This window comes from Dendrobates tinctorius, unplaced genomic scaffold (assembly GCF_039654945.1).
Source record: "Dendrobates tinctorius isolate UK_male_01 unplaced genomic scaffold, ASM3965494v1 ptg000272l, whole genome shotgun sequence".
NCBI lineage: Eukaryota > Metazoa > Chordata > Amphibia > Anura > Dendrobatidae > Dendrobates > Dendrobates tinctorius.
The window spans coordinates 8910811-8931039 of NW_027361939.1; the positions used below are offsets into that span (position 1 = coordinate 8910811).

General features: G+C 45.6%; 1 long non-coding RNA gene across 1 annotated transcript; it reads right to left on the bottom strand.

The window, feature by feature from the left end:
- Positions 1-16860: 16860 nt before the first annotated feature.
- On the bottom strand, positions 16861-19720 carry LOC141070553 (uncharacterized). The gene is made up of 3 exons (XR_012226669.1): positions 19478-19720; positions 18580-18635; positions 16861-17004 (listed from the first exon to the last, which is right to left on the bottom strand). It is a non-coding gene; the product is annotated as an uncharacterized lncRNA (long non-coding RNA).
- Positions 19721-20229: the final 509 nt, after the last annotated feature.

A 20229-nucleotide genomic window follows, 5' to 3' on the forward strand; every position in this document is an offset into this window, starting at 1 on the left:
CTCTGATTGGATGCCCACAATCACTCCACTACCTAAGCTCCTCCCACTGTATCTACCTTCCACACTAACCCCCAACACCCTTTCCTAGTCAGTCTGGGATGAGGCTATCCTCCCGCCGGGTACACTGTTATGAGCTCATTTTCTGCTCCACCACCTGGGAGTTCTCCTTCCGTTCTCCCTCTGGTAGTGACAGGAGGTAGTGAGGTTAGTTTAATTGGTAATGGTCTGCCACCTGACGAGTAGGATAGTGATTAGATCTCTGGAGTATCAGACTGGATATAAGACAGCCAACGCCCTATCCTGTTGCTGGTGATTCAGTCTGTTTCTCAGGTCTTGGACTTCAGCTCTGCTCCAGTCTTCTCAAGTTAAGTTTGTTTTTTGCTAATGTTCACACTTGCTCTTGTTGGTCAACTCAGTTTTTGTGTGGTCAGCCAGCCCGGCTGGGCTGTGCTGAATTTCCGCTCTTATTTATCTGTATTTGCCAATTTGCCTTTTTGTCCTTTATTAGATTGGCCTCTTTTTGCTCTGTCTCAGAATATTCCAGAGTGCTGATATAGTGGGAGATTCTAGTGACTTCAGGGTTAATTTTGTTATCAGAAGCGTTGGACATTATTTTTGGTAGGGTTTTTTGGCGGATTGCAGAAAGTATCTTTCCTTTCCTGTCCTTTCAAGTTAGTTTGGCCCCATGGTTTGCTCAGCCTATTTTTCTGCCTTTGTTTGTGATTTCATCTTGCTTCACCGTCAATACATGTGGGGAGCTGTCTTTCCTTTGGGGTCTGCTCTGGGGAGTTAGTTTTCCTCTTTTCTTACTTTAGGCTTATTTAGCTCTCCGGTTGTGACGAGGTGTCCAGGACCACCGTAGGCACGCTCCACGACTGCTTCTAGTTGTGTGTTAAGATCAGGGTTCTGCAGTCTGCATAGTTACCAACCTCTCTGGTTTTCTGAGACTTAGCGTGTGTTGCTTGTTTCCTCCTCAGTGACCCATTCATAACAGTACACCCAGACAGCACTGACTAACATGTGTGTGTTGAGTGCAGGGTTAGGAGTCCTGATTGGTGATCCCTCCTTACCTGAGGGTGGGATACCACACCTTTGGATGAGGTGCAGTACCTCTGTGGTGACCGTACCCTCAGGGGCACCATAGTACCCTTTCTCAACTTTCTATACTGTTGTTGGATCCATACTGGGCCTGACAGCATCTGTGTTTGCCTCCTGAAATGTATACGGAGATTCAGTACGTTTAAACTATACTATATATACCTTGTATCTAGTGATACTGTACCCTTTTGCAAATTTTTATATTATTGTCTAATCCATACTGAGCCTGTGACCATCTGTGTCTGACTCATGAAATATGTACGGAGATTTATAATTATCCCTAGTCTGTATAGAGCTGTCCGCTTCTGAAACAGTACCATATATCTGCTGGTATTTGTAGTCAATTTTCACAAAAATTATTACGTATGGTGGACGAGGCCGCAGACGTGGGTGTGGGGGGGCCAGCTGCTACTGATGGTGGTGCATCTGCTGGTATTGCCAAACGTACAATAGCAGCTAAGGCAGGAGGTGTTGAGCCTGCATCATCGGCTGGTGCAAGAAGGCCTTTAAGGCTCCCTTTTCTGGGAGTAGGTAAACTGCTTTTAAAGCTGGAGCATCAGGAACTGGTTTTGCCTTACATTGCCAAAAAAGCCTCCAGCTCTATCGCCTCCTCTTCTGAAGATTAAAAAAATGCAAGCACTGAGTCGTCAGTGCAGGTTTCTGGTCAGGAACCACGTCTTTCATTGTCTCCTTCAACCCCACTAAAAGTGAAGGATGCGGCAGCCCACACTTCAGATTACTCCATGGAACTCTTTTCACAGGCTATGCCTCTGTTATCAAGTGAAATTCTCAATTCCCCAGTCCAACATGAATTGGAGATGGAGTACACTGATGCACAGCCACTGCTAGATGATTCTGCTGGTACATTGACCCACAGCACTACATTCCCCTCGCACTCTACAGAGCCATAATGTGATACTGATGAAACTCAGGTGCCCCTTCCCACATACTATACCGCCTTACACGGTGACACAGAAGAAAGTGCAGATGAAAGTGCCAGTTCCCTGAGCAGATGGGGGGTCCTACCCATGGAGGACGGCAGTGGCACAGGGCCCCTGATAGTACGCAAAAGTGTCTCTGCCGGTGGGAGGGCCCACTCGCCATCAGACATACCGTTGTACTATGAGGGGCCCTGTGCCAGTGCCGTCACCCACGAGTGGGCCCCCATGCTTGCTCAGGGCCACAGCACTTGCAATATTTAACTCTCCCTGCTCCACCGCCATGACATCTTCCGCCTTTCCTGACAGTGACATTCAGGTTACAGAGCGTGATGACATCACGTCTGTATGCCCTCTACCGAAACAGTACAAGTGCAGAGAGCTTTAAAATGGCAATGCTGAGGAGTCCAGAGTAAAGCAGTGCCCAGCGAGGAGAGATATTTATTTTTTTTAAATGTTGGGAGCATTTTTTGGGAAGCAATATATACTGGAGAATAATATATGGGGCCCATCATACACTGGAGCATTATCCATTTGGCCCATCATATACTGGAGCATTCCAAATGGGGGACATCAGACACTGGAGCAGCATTTACGGGGCACATTATACACTGGAGCATTAGAAATGGGGCCCATTATATATGGAGCATTATTTGTGCCCATAACACACTGGAGCATCGTCCATGGGGACCAACATATACTGGAGCATTCCAAATGGGGGACATCAGACACTGGCGTAGCATTTACGGGGCATATTATACACTGGAGCATTAGAAATGGGGCCCATTATATATGGAGCATTATTTGGGCCCATAAGACAGTGGAGCATCATCCATGGGGACCAACATATACTGGAGCATTATGTGGAGCTCATCACATACTGTATGGAACATTATATGGGACCAATTATTCTGTATGGAGAAATATATGGGGCTCATTATTCTGTATGGCACACTAGGTGGTGGCCATAATACTGTATTGAGTAATATACTGTCCGGTTTTTGAGCTATTGTAGAATTTAAAATAGATATCAGTCATGTCATGTAAGCAGTGAAGTATTTTTCATTGTACTATACCTATATTTCTGTGCCGTATCGGAGCATATGAATTGTGGTATGTGTTAAAAGGGTGCACTGACACTCTTTGGCCCAGGGCACACAAAAACCAGGTGCCAGCCCTACCCCCCCACAACTTTAGCCAAATAACCCCCAGTTATCAATGCGTAACTATTATTATAAAGTAAACTATGGTTGCCAAGCTTAAGTAATAAGAATTGATGTCGTTGGTATTGAAATGGGCACTGTAGGTGTGCTTTCTGTCCTCCACTCCCTGCCGACTTTGCTTCCCCATTGACTTCCATTGGGTTTTGTGTTTCAGTCAGACCCCGACTTTTCGCTCATCTCTAGTGATAACTTTTCTTGAAGAGAATGACTCAAAGTGAAGATCTAAAGTTGTTCGATTTTTAATTTAGTAAATAGTTAATTTAGTAGAATAGATGGGGCCCATAACAAATATCAAAATAGCCCATTTTTATGGTATGCTTTTTTGAAACCCAGTGTAGGGGAAGTGGACTGATGTACGGACCTGTCTGCAGTGGGAAGGTAAAGGTATAGTGTGCTTTAGGTGGACTGTTGCATTTATAGATGGGAAACAGCTGGAGATAGGAGAGATGGGTGTAGTGCTGCAGTTTGGCCACAAGATGGGAGAAGAGAGTAGTGAGCAGAGGACTAAACATCAGCTTATGGCTACAAAAACGCACAGTCATTGGGGGCGGGGTTACAGGAACTCTAGAGGGGAATTCCCAGTGAGAGAAGGGATATAAGAGGAGAGAGTTCCAGAACAGACAGTCCAGAGAGGGGGGCTCAGGAGAGAAGACTAAAGGAAGAGACAGAAGAAGCTCCAGGAAGGACTGTTGAGGAAGACGGTCAGGGGGGTGACCCTGAAAGGAGAAGCCGCAGACAGAGACAGCGCCTGGGGGTACCACAAGATGGACGGACTCGGGTAGGCGAAGCGCTGTGGTGGTAGGCCTAGTGCAGCCACAGTGAAAGAGCCGTGAGGGACGTCATAGAGGAGAGGAGGCAAGTGAAGGTACCCGGGCCTGTGTGCGGAGTTGAGCAGCTGCTGTGTGGTGCTGTGGAGTTTGTCGTGCAACTGCTGTGTGGTGCTGCAGGTCGTGGAGTACGACCAATAAAGAGGACCTGTTGGACGCACCTTGGGCTCTGTCTCAAGTCTGTTCGCGGCGAAGAAAGGGGTCACCCCCCAGTCGGCTCACATACCTACATTTGGGGTAGTCGGCAGGATCATCGCCGCCAATACACCATCTTCTGTGGTAAGCCTGCCCCGAAGATTCCAAGGACCCAAGCTGTATGGGTTGAAGATTTTCCCTGTGGATTACAAAATTGGACTGGGTTCAGGACTGTTGGTTGTCACCAGGTGGCCCGGAGTATCCTTGAAGATGGTGCCGGAGTAGAATACAAACTGGGACTGTGACTGGAACCGTCCAAGAAGAACATGAAAGAGACTTTGTGCCTCCCCAGCGCTGGTGACCACCGGGCAGAAGGAGGTTGGCGCTAAATTGGACTACCCGGAGCAGCCGCTGGAGGAACTGTTACCGACCCTCCCTGCGGAACTATCGGGCCTGGAGGCTGGTCCTGCCAGACTGCGGGATGAAGAACAGCAGCGGACCCCAGATGATGTGACCGGGAGCTACGGGGGAGCAGCAGAGACCAGCGACACCCTGTATCGACCCCTGGAAGAGCGGTGGAAGGGCCTGAAGGGAGCTGCGGCGCCGGGGAAGGTGAGGGTTCCCCTGGCTCAGCCAGCGGTCCCGCAGGCAGTTCCCGCTCCCACGCCCCGTACTCCTGATGACTCCGGGGCCCCCGCAGGGTCGACCGACGCCTCCGCCGATGATCCTGAACCACCCCACCCGGTGGCGCTTCGCCCCGCGCCGCCGGCGTGGAGCTGATCCATGGCCGCCCCTGCCGTGCTCCACCTTCCGGCGGTGGCCTATCCATCGAGGCCTGCCGCCACTTTGGCCCTGCTTCAGATCGCCGCCGTGGCCAGGCTGCCAACCATCGCGGCCTACTCACCGGCATCTGCGTCCACCACTGCTCCATCCTCAGCCTTGGCTGCGGCCTACTCGCCGGTGCCCACGGCCGCCTTGGTCCCAGCTGCGGCCTACTCCGCGGCCTACCTGAAAATGCCGGTGGCCGCCTCTGCCCCGTCCGTGACTCCGGTTGCGGCCTGCTCCCCAATGCCTGCGGCCACCTCTATGCTGCTCCAGGATCCGGTTGCGGCCTACTCACCGGAACCTGTGGCTGCCCCTGCCCTTCGCCCCGCCCCAGCTGCAGCTGGTCCGTCGGCATCTGCGGCCGCCTCTGCCCCGCTCTCGACTACGGCCCGCACGCTGGACTCTGCGGCCTACACCAGACCCTCCGCCTGGGTTGCGGAGGTCATTGAGCAGAAGAAGGCCAAAGAGCGGGAGGTGTGGGCGCTGCTGCATGAGAAGGGGAGGCAGCCATGGCTACCCCTCGATCGTACGGGCGGCTCGTGCATACCAACACTGTGAAAGGCTATGGGTTCATCCGAGACCTCGCCACCGGCCACAAAGTCTACCTCAATGTGACCGCCATCAGGCATGGGCGGGCTCTGCGGGAGGGAGATCTGGTCTCCTATTACAAAGAGTGCTGCCCCCGTGGGTACTATGCGGTGGCAGTCATCACTTACCCCGAGGGGTATGAACACCCATAGAAGTGAAGAGGACTCCTGGGTCTCGGGCATCAGGGACACTCGGGGCTCAGAACAGTTCAAGCATCCCAGGGACTTCACGGCTGTGGCATTCCCTGCTGATTGGCGGAACATTGGCCGTCAGGAGATGGCCCAGACTACTGGGATTGCTGCCACTGTTGTGCAGCCTAAGGGACAGTTCTACGTCCACGTTAAGCAAAATATTTTCCTCCTGTTACGGCGGGGATGCATGGGGGGAAGGTGCTCTCTACAACGGAAGGGGTAGCACCAATGCTTATGTTTTATTTAAAAAGAAAAATGTTATGTTTTACTCGGAAAAGATGCAAAACAAACAAAAAAAAGAGTTAACCATAATAGTATTAAACATGGCATAGTTAAAAAAAAACTATAGATAGTTGTTGAAATGTTATATGTATGAAAAAAAAATGAAAATGTTCAACAGGTCCCGGGTACTCAGAGTGAAGAGAAAAACGCCGACCATGATTATTTGATTTGACAGGACAAAAGAGACAGATGAGATTGAAACAGACAATGGTCCCTAGGTCAGGTCCCTAGTACCACAAACACCCCCAAAAGAAAAGGAGGAAGCCTGACGATGACCTGGTAGGTTAGGGCCTCGGTCATTGCATTCCGAATTGTAAGATGTACAGAAGGGGAGAAAAGTGGGAGGTACACCCATAGAGTAGTCCAGGTGGTCCTAACCTAACCTGAAGGAATTGTCATAGTGGCGTATGTGCTGGTGAGTAAGCCGTAAGCTACTCGGAGCATGGTGATCCCGGTTTGGTTCAGCCCCCCCGTGTATCGCGGGCCTGGCTCAACAACCGGTCCAACAAAAGAAGGTGGGGAAGCTTCAGAACGACAAGGAAGGGGAATGAGATTGTCGGGGACAACAATGGACAAAGGAAGGAGGAGTGTAGGGGAAGTGGACTGACGTACGGACCTGTCTGCAGTGGAAGGTAAAGGTATAGTGTGCTTTAGGTGGACTGTTGCATTTATAGATGGGAAACAGCTGGAGATAGGAGAGATGCATGTAGTACTGCAGTTTGGCAACAAGATGGGAGTAGAGAGTAGTGAGCAGAGTACTTAACATCAGCTTATGGCTACGAAAACGCACAGTCATGGGGGGCGGGTTTACAGGAACTCTAGAGGGGAATTCCCAGTGAGAGAGGAGATATAAGAGGAGAGAGAGAGTTCCAGAACAGACAGTCCAGAGAGGGGAGCTCAGGAGAGAAGACTAAAGGAAGAGACAGGAGAAGCTCCAGGAAGGACTGTTGAGGAAGACGGTCAGGGGGGTGACCCTGACAGGAGAAGCCACAGACAGAGAGAGAGCCTGGGGGTACCACAATACGAACGGACTCGGGCAGGCGAAGTGCTGTGGTGTAGGCCTAGGGCAGCCACAGTGAAAGAGCCGTGAGGGACGTCATAGAGGAGAGGAGGCAAGTGAAGGTACCCGGGCCTGTGTGCGGAGTTGAGCAGCTGTTGTGTGGTGCTGCGGGTCGTGAGAGTGCGACCAATAAAGAGGACCTGTTGGACGCACCTTGGACTCTCCATATAGTTACTCCTCATATGATGCTTGCATCCTTTGATGTGGTTTCCCTGTATACATCCATTGAGCATGATAGGGGTTTGGAGGCCGTCGATGTGGTGCTGACAGGCTCGGACATGGCGCCAGAGTGTGCACAACTGGTCCTAGCACTGTTAGGTTTCATCCTCAGGAGAAATTTTTTTCTCTTTGAGGATGATTATTACCTACAGTTGCGGGGTACCACCATGGGGTCCAATGTGGCCCCAACCTATGCTAACATCTATATGGCGGTATTCGAGGACCGGTATGTGTACAATTCCACCCACTGGTGCCATGTCCGGGCCTGGTGGCACTACATCGACGATATTTTTTGTATCTGGGATGGTAGTCTGGAGGATCTTCTTGATTTTCAAAATGAATTAAACAATGTATTCTCTGAGCTGAAGTGCACATTGACCTACTCTTATGATCAGGTCCAATTTTTGGACACGCTGGTCTATAAGAAAGATGAGTATCTGTATACCGATCTTTTTGTAAAAGAGACAGATAGGAATAGCCTTTTGGTGTATGATAGTAATCACCCGAGACGGATGGTGGAGTCACTTCCATGGAGTCAGATGTTACGTGTACGGAGGACTGTTAAAGAGGATGATAAGTTGGATTTAAGATTGGACCAGATGTGTACAAAATTTGTCAATAGGGGTTACCTGATGGATCGAGTTAATTCTTATAGAGTTAAGGCTCAAAATATATCGGTGGAGGACTCTAGCCGTAAGCGAATTAAAGGGCCTAGGAGACGTGTTCCTTTTGTCTCAACATATTGCCCAGTTAGTGGCAGGATTGGAGGTATCCTGAACAAACATTGGAGCCTCTTACAAAAGGGTCTGCCTCAGATATCAGAATTTGTGGACAGGCCATTGCTTTCATATAGACGTGGATACAATCTTAAAGATAGATTGGTAAGGTCAGATATTGGATCGTCAAAAGTCAATGTACAAAGCACAATATGTCCTCCTAAGATGGGCAATTTCCCATGCTTGGGATGTGCCTGTTGTGGCAATATGTTAAAAAAAAAGTTTTCTATTAAAGAGAGGTATACGTGTTCGTCAAGTTTTGTGATTTACTTGATTTCGTGCCCATGTGGGCTTATGTACACTCACTGGCCACTTTATTAGGTACACCTGTCCAACTGTGTGTTAAGACTTAATTTCTAATCAGCCAATCACATGGTGGCAACTCAGTGCATTTAGGCATGTAGACATGGTCAAGACAATCTCCTGCAGTTCAAACCGAGCATCAGTATGGGGAAGAAAGGTGATTTGAGTGCCTTTGAACGTGGCATGATTGTTGGTGCCAGAAGGGCTGGTCTGAGTATTTCAGAAACTGCTGATCTACTGGGATTTTCACGCACAACCATCTCTAGGGTTTACAGAGAATGGTCCGAAAAAGAAAAAAAATCCAGTGAGCGGCAGTTCTGTGGCCGGAAATGCCTTGTTGATGCCAGAGGTCAGAGGAGAATGGGCAGACTGGTTCGAGCTGATAGAAAGGCAACAGTGACTCAAATTGCCACCCGTTACAACCAAGGTAGGCAGAAGAGCATCTCTGAATGCACAGTGCGTCGAACTTTGAGGCAGATGGGCTACAGCAGCAGAAGACCACACTGGGTACCACTCCTCTCAGCTAAGAACAGGAAACTGAGGCTACAATTTGCACAAGCTCATCGAAATTGGACAGTAGAAGATTGGAAAAACGTTGCCTGGTCTGATGAGTCTCGATTTCTGCTGCGACATTCAGATGGTAGGGTCAGAATTTGGCGTAAACAACATGAAAGCATGGATCCATCCTGCCTTGTATCAACGGTTCAGGCTGGTGGTGGTGGTGTCATGGTGTGGGGAATTTTTTCTGGGCACTCTTTGGGCCCCTTGGTACCAATTGAGCATCGTTGCAACGCCACAGCCTACCTGAGTATTGTTGCTGACCATGTCCATCCCTTTATGACCACAATGTACCCAACATCTGATGGCTACTTTCAGCAGGATAATGCGCCATGTCATAAAGCTCGAATCATCTCAGATTGGTTTCTTGAACATGACAATGAGTTCACTGTACTCAAATGGCCTCCTCAGTCACCAGATCTCAATCCAATAGAGCATCTTTGGGATGTGGTGGAACGGGAGATTCGCATCAGGGATGTGCAGCCGACAAATCTGCGCCAACTGTGTGATGCCATCATGTCAATATGGTCCAAAATCTCTGAGGAATGCTTCAAGCACCTTGTTGAATCTCTGCCACGAAGAATTGAGGCAGTTCTGAAGGCAAAAGGGGGTCCAACCCGTTACTAGCATGGTGTACCTAATAAAGTGGCCAGTGAGTGTATATAGGAGAGACCACTATGGAGATTAGGGCCCGTATTAGTAAGCATAAGAGTACAATTAGGACTAAACTTGTGGAGTTGCCGATTCCGAAGCATTTTTTAGAGTGCAGACACTCAGTGAACCAGTTACGATTTAGAGTGATAGATGGGGTTCCTGTATTGAGACGTGGGGGTGATAGGGTTAAGATGTTGAAGAAAAAGGAGTTGAGATGGATATCGATTCTCGATACATTGCAACCAAGGGGTTTGAACTTGGATTACAATTTACATACTTGTGTCATCTAATCCCTCACTTTGTGTCATTATTCTTTGTTGTGGGCATATACTTTCTTATGTGGCCTTTATGGTCCTTTTATCAAATGTTTTTGTATTTTTTATTAATTTTTCAATTTTTATTTTTAGTGCTTATAGGTGATACATTTGGATGGAGTGGAGGACACGGGGACTGAACAGTCCTGAATTACAAAGAGGATGCTGTCATTTATGAATTTTTGTCGTTATTTCTTGCCTGTCATTCCCCGTGCCCTCTTTTCCTCTTTTTTTCCTTTTTTTCCTTTTTGTAACTATTCTAGTTTTGCTCCCTACATAATGTGCAACGTATGCGATTCTCATAAAGTATGGCATATTATTAAAGTTACTATGGATATGGTTCCTTGATTCCAATGTTTTTTATATATGCTGCGTTGTTTGGAAGCATTCTGGCTTATCTGTGTGGACTCATTTATTCAAGTGTGGTAATACATTGATTTCTGTCAATCAGCGCATGCGCGGGCTTGTGAGGGAGTGTGGTGTATGATTGCGTGCCCTGGGCCTCTGCGTGTGCGCGGTCCTCCCCGGTGGGCGGTTCGTGTGGCTGATCCCTTGCACAGCACCTCGCATGCGCGGTGCTCTGTGACGGAGACGCCACGTGACCGGACCTGCGGTGGTGGGCGGCGCGCGCGCCGTGACCTGGTGGTGCGCGTCATTAGACTGCGCTCCTGATACAGCCTGGCTCTGGCTGATGGTGTCATAGAGGGAGAGGGAGCTCTGCCGATATAGGGATTTGCGTGTCTAATATAAATATGATCATTATTGTTAACGATTGGATAAACTGTGCTATTGAATATATATGTATCTGATGGATGTATTTATATGTATTCTATGTATGGATTTTCTGTGATGGGTGTTACCGAAATGGTGATTGGCTGTGCCACACTATAAAAGGCCACCATTTGTGCTGCTATGTTATACTTGAAAAAGGCCACAATATGGCCGAAACGTTGTATTTTGTACTGGCAGAATACATTTTTGATACAATTTTTCACCTGGACCGGATGCTGTTCCTTTTCCTTGTTTGCACCTTGGACTCTGTCTCAAGTCTGTTCGCGGCAAAGAAAGGGATCACCCCCCAGTCGGCTCACGTACCCACACCAGTACAATCACTCTCCTTCCACCCATTTTATGGACATTTGACTTGTTTGCCACCCCTCTTTTTTCTGATTATGAAGTTTTTTTCATAGAAGAAAAGCTGTGCACAAGCAAAAACCAGTATAGCCAAGTCAGGTTTTCAAAGTAAAAGATACTAGGGGGATCAAGATTGGAGTCGGGATAGTTATTATTATTATTATTATTTATTATTGTAGCGCCATTTATTCCATGGCTCTTTATATGTGAGGAGAGGTATACATAATAAACACGAGTACAGTAATCTTAAACAATACAAGTCACGACTGGTACAGGATGAGAGAGGACCCTGCCCATGATGGCTCACAATCTACAAGGGATGGGTGAGGATACAGTAGGCGAGGGTAGAGCTGGTCATGCAGTGGCTTGGTCGATCGGTGGTTATTGCAGGTTGTAGGCTTGTCGGAAGAGGTAGGTCTTCAGCTTCTTTTTGAAAGTTTCTATGATAGGCGAGAGTCTGATATGCTGTGGTAGAGAGTGCCAGAATAGGGGGATGCGTGGTAGAAATCTTGTATGCGATTTTGGGAAGAGGAGATAAGAGGGGAGTAGAAAAGGTGATCTTGTGAGGATCGGAGGTTGCATGCAGGTAAGCACCGGGAGACGAGGTCACAGATGTATGAAGTCTTACAAAAGGGGCACGTGACTCCGAATTTGAGTGTGGGGTGCACAGAAAAAGGGTACCAGTCCCAATACAATCTAAAAATAAAAAAACTGGCACTCCCATATGCTACATGTATTTTATGTAGCATTATCTTTAAAGTGATTTAGTTGGTTCTTGTCCCACTAGGGAAACCAGCTTTTTCCGATAACATGTATTACATTTTTTTATGTATTAATATTGTTTTGTTTTTTGGTTTGTTTTTTTTTTGTCTTTATTACATGACATCTAGTCTGAAGAAGGTCCATTGTAAGGACCGAAACGTCACATTAAGAGTACATGTCTTGTGGAGAAATAAGCTGTGAATAAAACGAATTTTCTTCTTTCTGCATATGGGAGTGCCAGTTTTTTGATTTTTAGATTTACAGATGTATGAAGGACACAGGTTGTGGATGGCTTTGTATGTCATGCTTGGGGTTTTGAACTGGAGTCTTTGAGTAATGGGGAGCCAGAGCAGGGATTAACAGAGGGAAAAGGCCGAGAAACAGCGGGGGGGACAGGTGGATTAGTCGGGCAGCAGAGTGTAGAATAGATAGGAGGGGTGCGAGAGTGTTAGAGGGGAGGCCACAGAGCAGGAGGTTGCAGTTGCTATTGCTCTGATAATTCGTGATGTATGGGTGGTTCTCTCCTATAAGTATGTTAGCTTACATGACTGAGGGCCCTCTGGGTTTCCAGAAACACTTGGAAATAGGTATAACTGCTATTGCTGCATCTCCCGTAACTATTACCCTATGTAGATAGTCAGTGTTGAGGGGCATAACTAGAAGAAGGCTTCTAAAACATATGCTCCAGCTTCTGGGTACTGGAGGGCATGCCAACAAACTACTGTGAATTGCTAAGAGTAGAGTTGAGCGACTTTGGTCGGATCGGGTTTCATGAAACAAAATTTGAGTTGGATGAAACTGGTCCAACTAGGGCAAAAAAAGTCGGAGTTTCGTCCGAAACCCGACCCCAATGCAAGTCAATGGGGAATAAAAGTCGGCATTGAGCGGACGACATTCATCCACTCAATGCCGACTTTTATTCCCCATTGACTTGCATTGGGGTCGGGTTTCAGACGAAACTCCGACTTTTTTTTTACCCTAGTCGGACCAGTTTCATCCGACTCAAATTTTGTTTCATGAAACCCGATCCGACCAAAGTCGCTCAACTCTAGCTAAGAGTGTTTAAAGGGGTTGTCCAGTCGAAACCAATAAGTCTGCAGGCACTCACTGTGCATTCACCCAGCGAACGCACTGTGCACTATGGGGATTCGCCGGTTTCAAACCTGGGACCGGAGGGTATGTATGAGTTATACATACTCTCTACCAATAGGCGTGGCCTTGCTTCATACACTTGTACAGAGACGATGCCGCGCCCTGCCTAGTGATGCAGCTGTCTAGTGGGCGCGCCAGACTAGAGGGCGAGGCCTCACTGCATACAAGTGTATGGAGAGAGAGGCTGTGCCCACTGGCCGGGAGTATGAATAACTGATACATAATCTCTGGTTCCAACATGAAACCAGTGAATCCCCACAGGGAGATTAAGTTTGCAGTAGACTTATCGGTTTTGACCTGACAACCCCTTTCAATACAGGACTAGTCAGGGCAGCATTCCAAATCAGTTCTACCAGCCAGGGCCATATTTGGCTTCATGCTGCCCTAGGCACTTTAAGTGGTCACGTCCCGTCCTGGTAAGTCAGACTAAGAGTATGCACACACAACCTCTTTTTCAGGATATTCCAGTCTGTAACCCACTTGAAAAAAAATCATAAATAAAAGCGAAAAAGAATGAACATATGCATTGCAGTATAAAAACAACTTGCAGTGCACATGTTCCATCCTTATAAGGGTACGTGCACGCGGTTAGTAAACGCTGTGGGTTGGATGCTACACACATCCTCAGCGTCAAACCCGCAGAAATCCCATGCCCACTATGGAATCTCACCCATAAAATGTATTGGACGGGATGATTCCGCACGGTTCAATGAACACATGCAAAATCATCTGCATTCAATAGCTGGCAGCGCTTTGGACGCAGCGGACATGTGCTGCTTCCAAAGCGCTGCCAATTACTGACCGTGTGCACCTACCCTGAAGCTTCTTTTAACCTCTTCAGGTTTCCAAAGATGACAAACTGTTCAAAGAAGTGAGAGGTCTATACTTCAATTTATTGAATATAATTTAAGAAAGCCAGAAGCCAAAATTGTTGGAAAAAAAGAAAAAAACAGAAAAAGTCTCTTTGGGGCAAAAGTCGGAGCGTAATCTGAAGAGTCTCCACCCGAATAACTCGTTTTTTGCAGACATCTAAAGACATTGTGTGTACATAGTAGTAGCCTTTACATAGTAGTTAAGGCAGGCACACACACATATTTGATTAATTTTGGCCTAACCAACCAAAATTGACGACTTCAGCTGACCTTCTATTGCATATGGGTGCCTCTGACTGATGATTGTTGAGGGAGATAAGGATCTGGCGTGGTCATTGTCTGACTGCATATCATTTTGTTGTCTAACAGATAAGCCACCATCAGAGATGTCTGGCAGAAACTCTCTCAGAACACAGGAGAGCTCAGAAAAGCAAGCTCTGCTGTATATGGGAGAGTTGGGCGAGATCTGACTGTTCTGTCCTCGCTACACGGTACCCTGAGGTGTGTGCGTAGTCTGATAGGTAGCTAAACAGATCTACTGAAGTTCAAAACAAGACTGTATCTTGAAGCCTTGAAGTCTGCAGTTTATTGAACATTAGTAAATAGATTCGGTGGAACTAGGAGAAATAAAATAAGCAATCGGTGTATGCATTCAGGTAACACAGAATTACAAGTGACAAAATGGCTGAACAGTTTATAAACAACATGGGTAAAACCAGCTTGCTAACTAATGCAGGAGTGGAAGTCTTAGGCCAGGGTCAGACTTGTGAGAAACTTGCACGAGTCTCGCATCTCAATACCCGGCACTGCCAGAAGTATCATCACTGCACAAATACAGTACCAAGCTTAGTACAGTAATCAAATGCAATGTCAGGTCAGTCCTCTGTATATCCAATTGCATCACATGAAACTGCACCTCAGAGTATTTCCTAAAAGTAGACACTGGAAGTTGTTGTTACAAGCCATTATCCGACTGCACAACATACAGGAACCACAATACTGTAGCGTTATTAATCATTTTAAGAGAAACAACTTTTCTAAGATATCTGCTCAGAATAAATAGGCCTAAAACATAAAAATCTGCCAAAAGTTTAGTCACCCTTTAAGGTTCATTTACATTGCAGTCGATACTCAAAAAACAAATATTGGCCTCTCAAAACTGGCTATCAATCACTCAATGCATGGGCAGAATGTTTGTTTGATGTTGCACTTGTGCTCAAAAGATTACATGCCCAAGCAAAATTTTTGCTTTCTTGGCCGATAACACCAAAATGTTTTCTCCACTCGTGTTAGTGGTTGGGAGAAGCCATTTATTGCCAAACTATTGTGTTTTCTATTTTTAAATCATAATGACAACCCAAAACATCCAAATGACCCTGATCAAAAGTTTACATACCCTGGTGATTTTGACCTGATAACATGCACAGAAGTTGACATAAATGGGTTTGACTGGCTACTAAAGGTAATATCCTCATCTGTGACCTGTTTGCTTGTAATCAGTGTGTGCATAAAAGCTGTATGAGTTCCTTGGATCCAGACAGACTCTTGCATCTTTAATCCAGCCACTGATGTTTCTGGATTGTGAGACATGGGGAAAGCAAAAGAATTGTCAAAGGATCTATGGGAAAAGGTAGTTGAACTGTATAAAACAGGAAAGGGATAAAAAAAAGATATCAAAGGAATTGATAATGCCAGTCAGCAGCGTTCAAACTGTGATTAACAAATGGAAAATCAGGAGCTCTGTCAAAACAAAACCACAGTCAGGTAGACCAACAAAAATTTTGTCCACAACTGCCAGGAAAATTGTTCGGGATGCAAAGAAGAATCCACAAAGAACATCAGCTGAAATACTGGACTCTCTGAAACATAGCAGTGTGACTGTTTCAAGATGCACAATAAGGAGTCACTTGAAGAAAAATGGGCTGCATGGTCGAGTCGCCAGAAGAAAGTCATTACTGCGCAAATGCCACAAAGTATCTCACCAACAATAAGCAAAACAGCACAAAGACAAAAGTCCAAACTTCTGGAACAAGGTAATTTGGAGTGATGAGACCAAAATTGAACCTTTTTGCCACAACCACAAACGTTACATTTGGAGAGAGGTCAACAAGGCCTGTGACGAAAAGAACACCATTCCTACTGTAAAGCACGGAGGTGGATCACTGATGTTTTGGGGATGCGTGAGCTACAAAGGCAAAAGAAACTTGGTCAAAGCTGAAGGAAAGATGAATGCAGCACTTTATCAGCAAATGCTGGAGGAAAATTTGCAATCATCAGTCCGGAAGCTGCGCATGGGATGTACTTGGACGTTCCAACATGACCACAATGCAAAACACCAAGCTATGTTGACCTGTCATTGTCTACAGCAGAACAAAGTGAAGGTTCTGGAATGGCCATCTTAGTCTCTTGACTTCAATATCATTGAGCCACTCTGGGGAGATCTCAAGCGCGCAGTTTATACTAGACAGCCCAGGAATTTACAGGAACTGGAGGCTTTTTGCCAAGAAGAGTGGGCAGCTTTACCATCTAAGAAAATAAAGAACCTCATCCACAACTACCACAAAAGAGTTCAAGCTGTCATTGATGTTAGAGGGGGAAATACACGGTATTAAGAAATGGGGTATGTATTTGATCAGGGTCATTTGGATGTTTTGAGTTGTCATTATGATTTAAAAAGAGAAAACACAGTAGTTTGACAATAAATTGCTTCACCCAACCACTAACCATGAGTGGACAAAAAGTTTTGGTGTTATCATTCACATTCTCTGAAAAAAGGCCAAGAAAGCAAAAATTCCTGCCGGGTATTTAAACTTTTGAGCACAACTGTAGCGATCATTTTGCACACATGACAGCCTGGTCACAGCTTGTTTAAACAGGCTGTTAAACAACTGCCAGTCTGCTTCATATAGTAGATTAGTTGTTGTTTAAATTACATCTACATACCTTATAGGTGACATCTTTTCTGATTGGAGGCATTCTCAATCTTTCTTCTTCATGTGGTCCTGATGTCAGATTGACTTTTCACAGCAAGAGCTCCCCTTCTGCAGACTTCCCTCTTCTCTGTTCTTCTGCAGCACATTCTGACATGGTGGCCTTAAAAGTAGCAAACAGTGTCATTATAATGCCATTTGAATAAAAATAACCTCTAATGCTGTGGCCTAAAAGAGCCCTATGTTGTGCCTCTGAATAAATAATTGTTCCTCAGTGTGCTATTTGCACAAAAAATTACCCCCATATTGTCTTTCCTATGTTACATGTGTCCACGTTGTTCAGTCCTAAAAAATATTCCCACCATACTGTCCACCCCTTTATACTATGAACACCACCATACAGTACTCTCTGGTGAACTACAACCTCCACACTGTACTCCCTTATCACACCTTCCTCCTTTATGAACTTTGGCCTCCACATTGTTCCCCCATGCTGACCCCCACTATGCCTCCGATTTATATTTAGTCCCCCTTCAAACTGCCAACCCCTCCATACTGACACTGATCTTCACAGTATCCTTAGCATGCTGCTCTAATTCATGCTAACTCCCGATACTGCCCTTACTTCATAGACAACTCCATTCTGCCCTTTCTCTATTCATAGACTCTCAAAACTGCTCCATCTCCATACAGACCCCCTATACTGCTCCATTTCCATACTGAGCCCCCTTATACTGGCCCATCTCCAGATAGATCCATCCATATTGCCCCATCTTCATTCTGAGCCCCCATAACTGCCTCATGTCTACACTCAGTCCCCCTATAATGCCCCATCTCCACACAGAGACTCAAACACTGCCCCATCTCCATATAGAGCCTCCCTATGCTAGTGTCTCTTCATACAGCTGTCCCCTATACTGTCCCATATCCACAGAGAGCAATTCCATACTGCCCGATATCCACACAATGACCCTAATATCCAATTTTCCTAGAGCCCCGTAAGCTGTCGCATCTCCATATTGAGCCTCCTATGCTGCCGCATCTCCACAGAGTCCCCTATACAGTCCCACCTCCATACAAATACCCCAACACTGTTACATTTCTATTTAAAGCCTCTCCATACTGCCCCATGTTCTCACAGAGTTCCCCTGTACCAGCTAAGCACCATACAAAGCCCTTCTATGTTAAGCCATCCTACATGACCCCATCTCCATACTGAGTCTCCTATACTGCCCCATTTCCATAGAGACCTAAACACTGCTCCATCTCCATATAGAGCTCCCCTATGCTGGCCTCTCTTCATACAGATTTCTTCTATGCTTCCACATCTCCAAAGAGAGCTCTTCCATGCTGCCCAATTGCCACACAGAGACCCAAATACTGTCCCTTCTCTATATAGAGCCACTATACTGCCCCATCCCCATATTGAGTCCCCTACACTGCCCCATCTCCATACAGAGCCCCCTATACTGCCCCATCTCTATATTGAGGCACTTTATACTGCCCAGCTTCACACACAGCCCCTATACTGTTTTGACTCCAAACAGAGACCCCATACTGCCCTATCTAAAAAGAGACCCCATTATACTGCCCAATCTCCAAACTGAGCCCACTCTCACTCCTTTTACTGCCCCGTCTTCATAAAGAGCTCATCTCCACACTAAGACCACCATTCCCATGCTGGCCCCTCTCCATATTAAGCCCCTTTATCTATATCTTTAGTTCTACGAGTACTTACAGTGTCCTGGCTGCCGCTCCCGCATCATCCCGTCCTCTGCGGTGCTCCGATAACATCTGCAACGAGACAAGATTACATCATCTCGCTGCACATCTGGCAGGGAGCTGATCCCAGAAGTACTGGCGCTGGCATCTTTGCGTAATTACAGGCGCCAATACAAACTACAGTAATTCTGGGAACTTCACCTTGATGCACAATTGCATGAAGGTGCTTATTGCCAAAAAGTGGTTGGTTACATTTATAAATAATAATAATCATAATATAATATATATGTACATTGCATGATACAAGTAACATTTTCTATGCAATTTAGGTTTTCTCATGATTGTGAAAATGCAATATTATTATAATAATAATGTCCTATAATAATGAAAAATCTATTAAATAAAACAGACAGTGGCTAACACTTTAAAACTAATGCAAAATAAATATAGAAAAGATGCCCATAGCAGTCAGTATCAAAATAGCTTTCCTAATAGCCTGATTGATTACTATAAGCATCTCCTCGATATTAATTTTTTTTTTATAAATCCCTCCCTTATCTTATGGATTCTTTATAAAATATTATATATCAGCTTTCTGACACTCAAGTGTTAAGCTCATTCACTTTTATGTCAACATGTCACTTCTCATTGCCTTCAATTGTCTGATTTACTACGCTGCTGCTATTTTATGGCCGGGATGAGGACATATAATACATTACGGTACACTGATAAAATGCCTTCAGTTGTTATTCCACATTTTCTATATATAAGAAGCCATAATGATCATTCAGGCTTCTGTTACATAACATAAAGCATATAGGCTCTCGTCAGCCAAAACGCATGTGAACAGCAGAGCCCTTTTTCTTCAAAGACGATTGATTATTGACTTTCTTATATAATAACTAGATACTTACAGGCTTCAGAGAGATAAAACCAGCTCATGAGATTCCTTGCATCCTTCCAGTCAGTGGGCAGTCAGTGGGGAGAGCCCTTCTTTGATATCTGCCACAAAGGCACAAATTGCCTGTAGTAGTAGTGAGGGAATTGGAAATGTTTTCAGTAAACAAAAGACAGAACTGAATATTCACGAAAGCCTAGGACCAAATAGACAAAGAAAACGGCAATGAATGTATTTTTGTCGGAAAAGAAAAAATGGATTGAAAGTAGTAAAAAAAATGCTGTCGCTTTCGGCGGCCAGATGTCTTCTTATAACAAGCGGTACTAGAAAAATGAGAAGTGGCATTCCATTGGTTTCTATGGGCAACGATGACGCGTTTCAGGCTTTACAGAATCCCTTATTCATAAAGTTGCCCATAATTGTGGATTTATAATGAAGTTTTCCAGTATATTTGATTGATAGCTAAGTCATCAATATGCAATCATTAGGGGTCTGCCTCGTGACACTTTCATCAATCAACGGATTGAAGGGGTTGCAGCTACAAGAAAATGTAAAGTTCTGTGCCCAAGAAACAAGGGGACATTACTAGAGATGAGTGTATTTTGTGAAAATTTGTTTCAGGGTCTTTAGTCTGAATAGGCCGAAAATGTTGATTTGATTACAAAATGAAAGTGACACTTAAAGAAAGGGAAGAATTAAAAAAATCAGTAAAAGATAATATTTGCCTGTCTTTGATTATATTTATTCTGCTGCCTCCGATCCTCACCT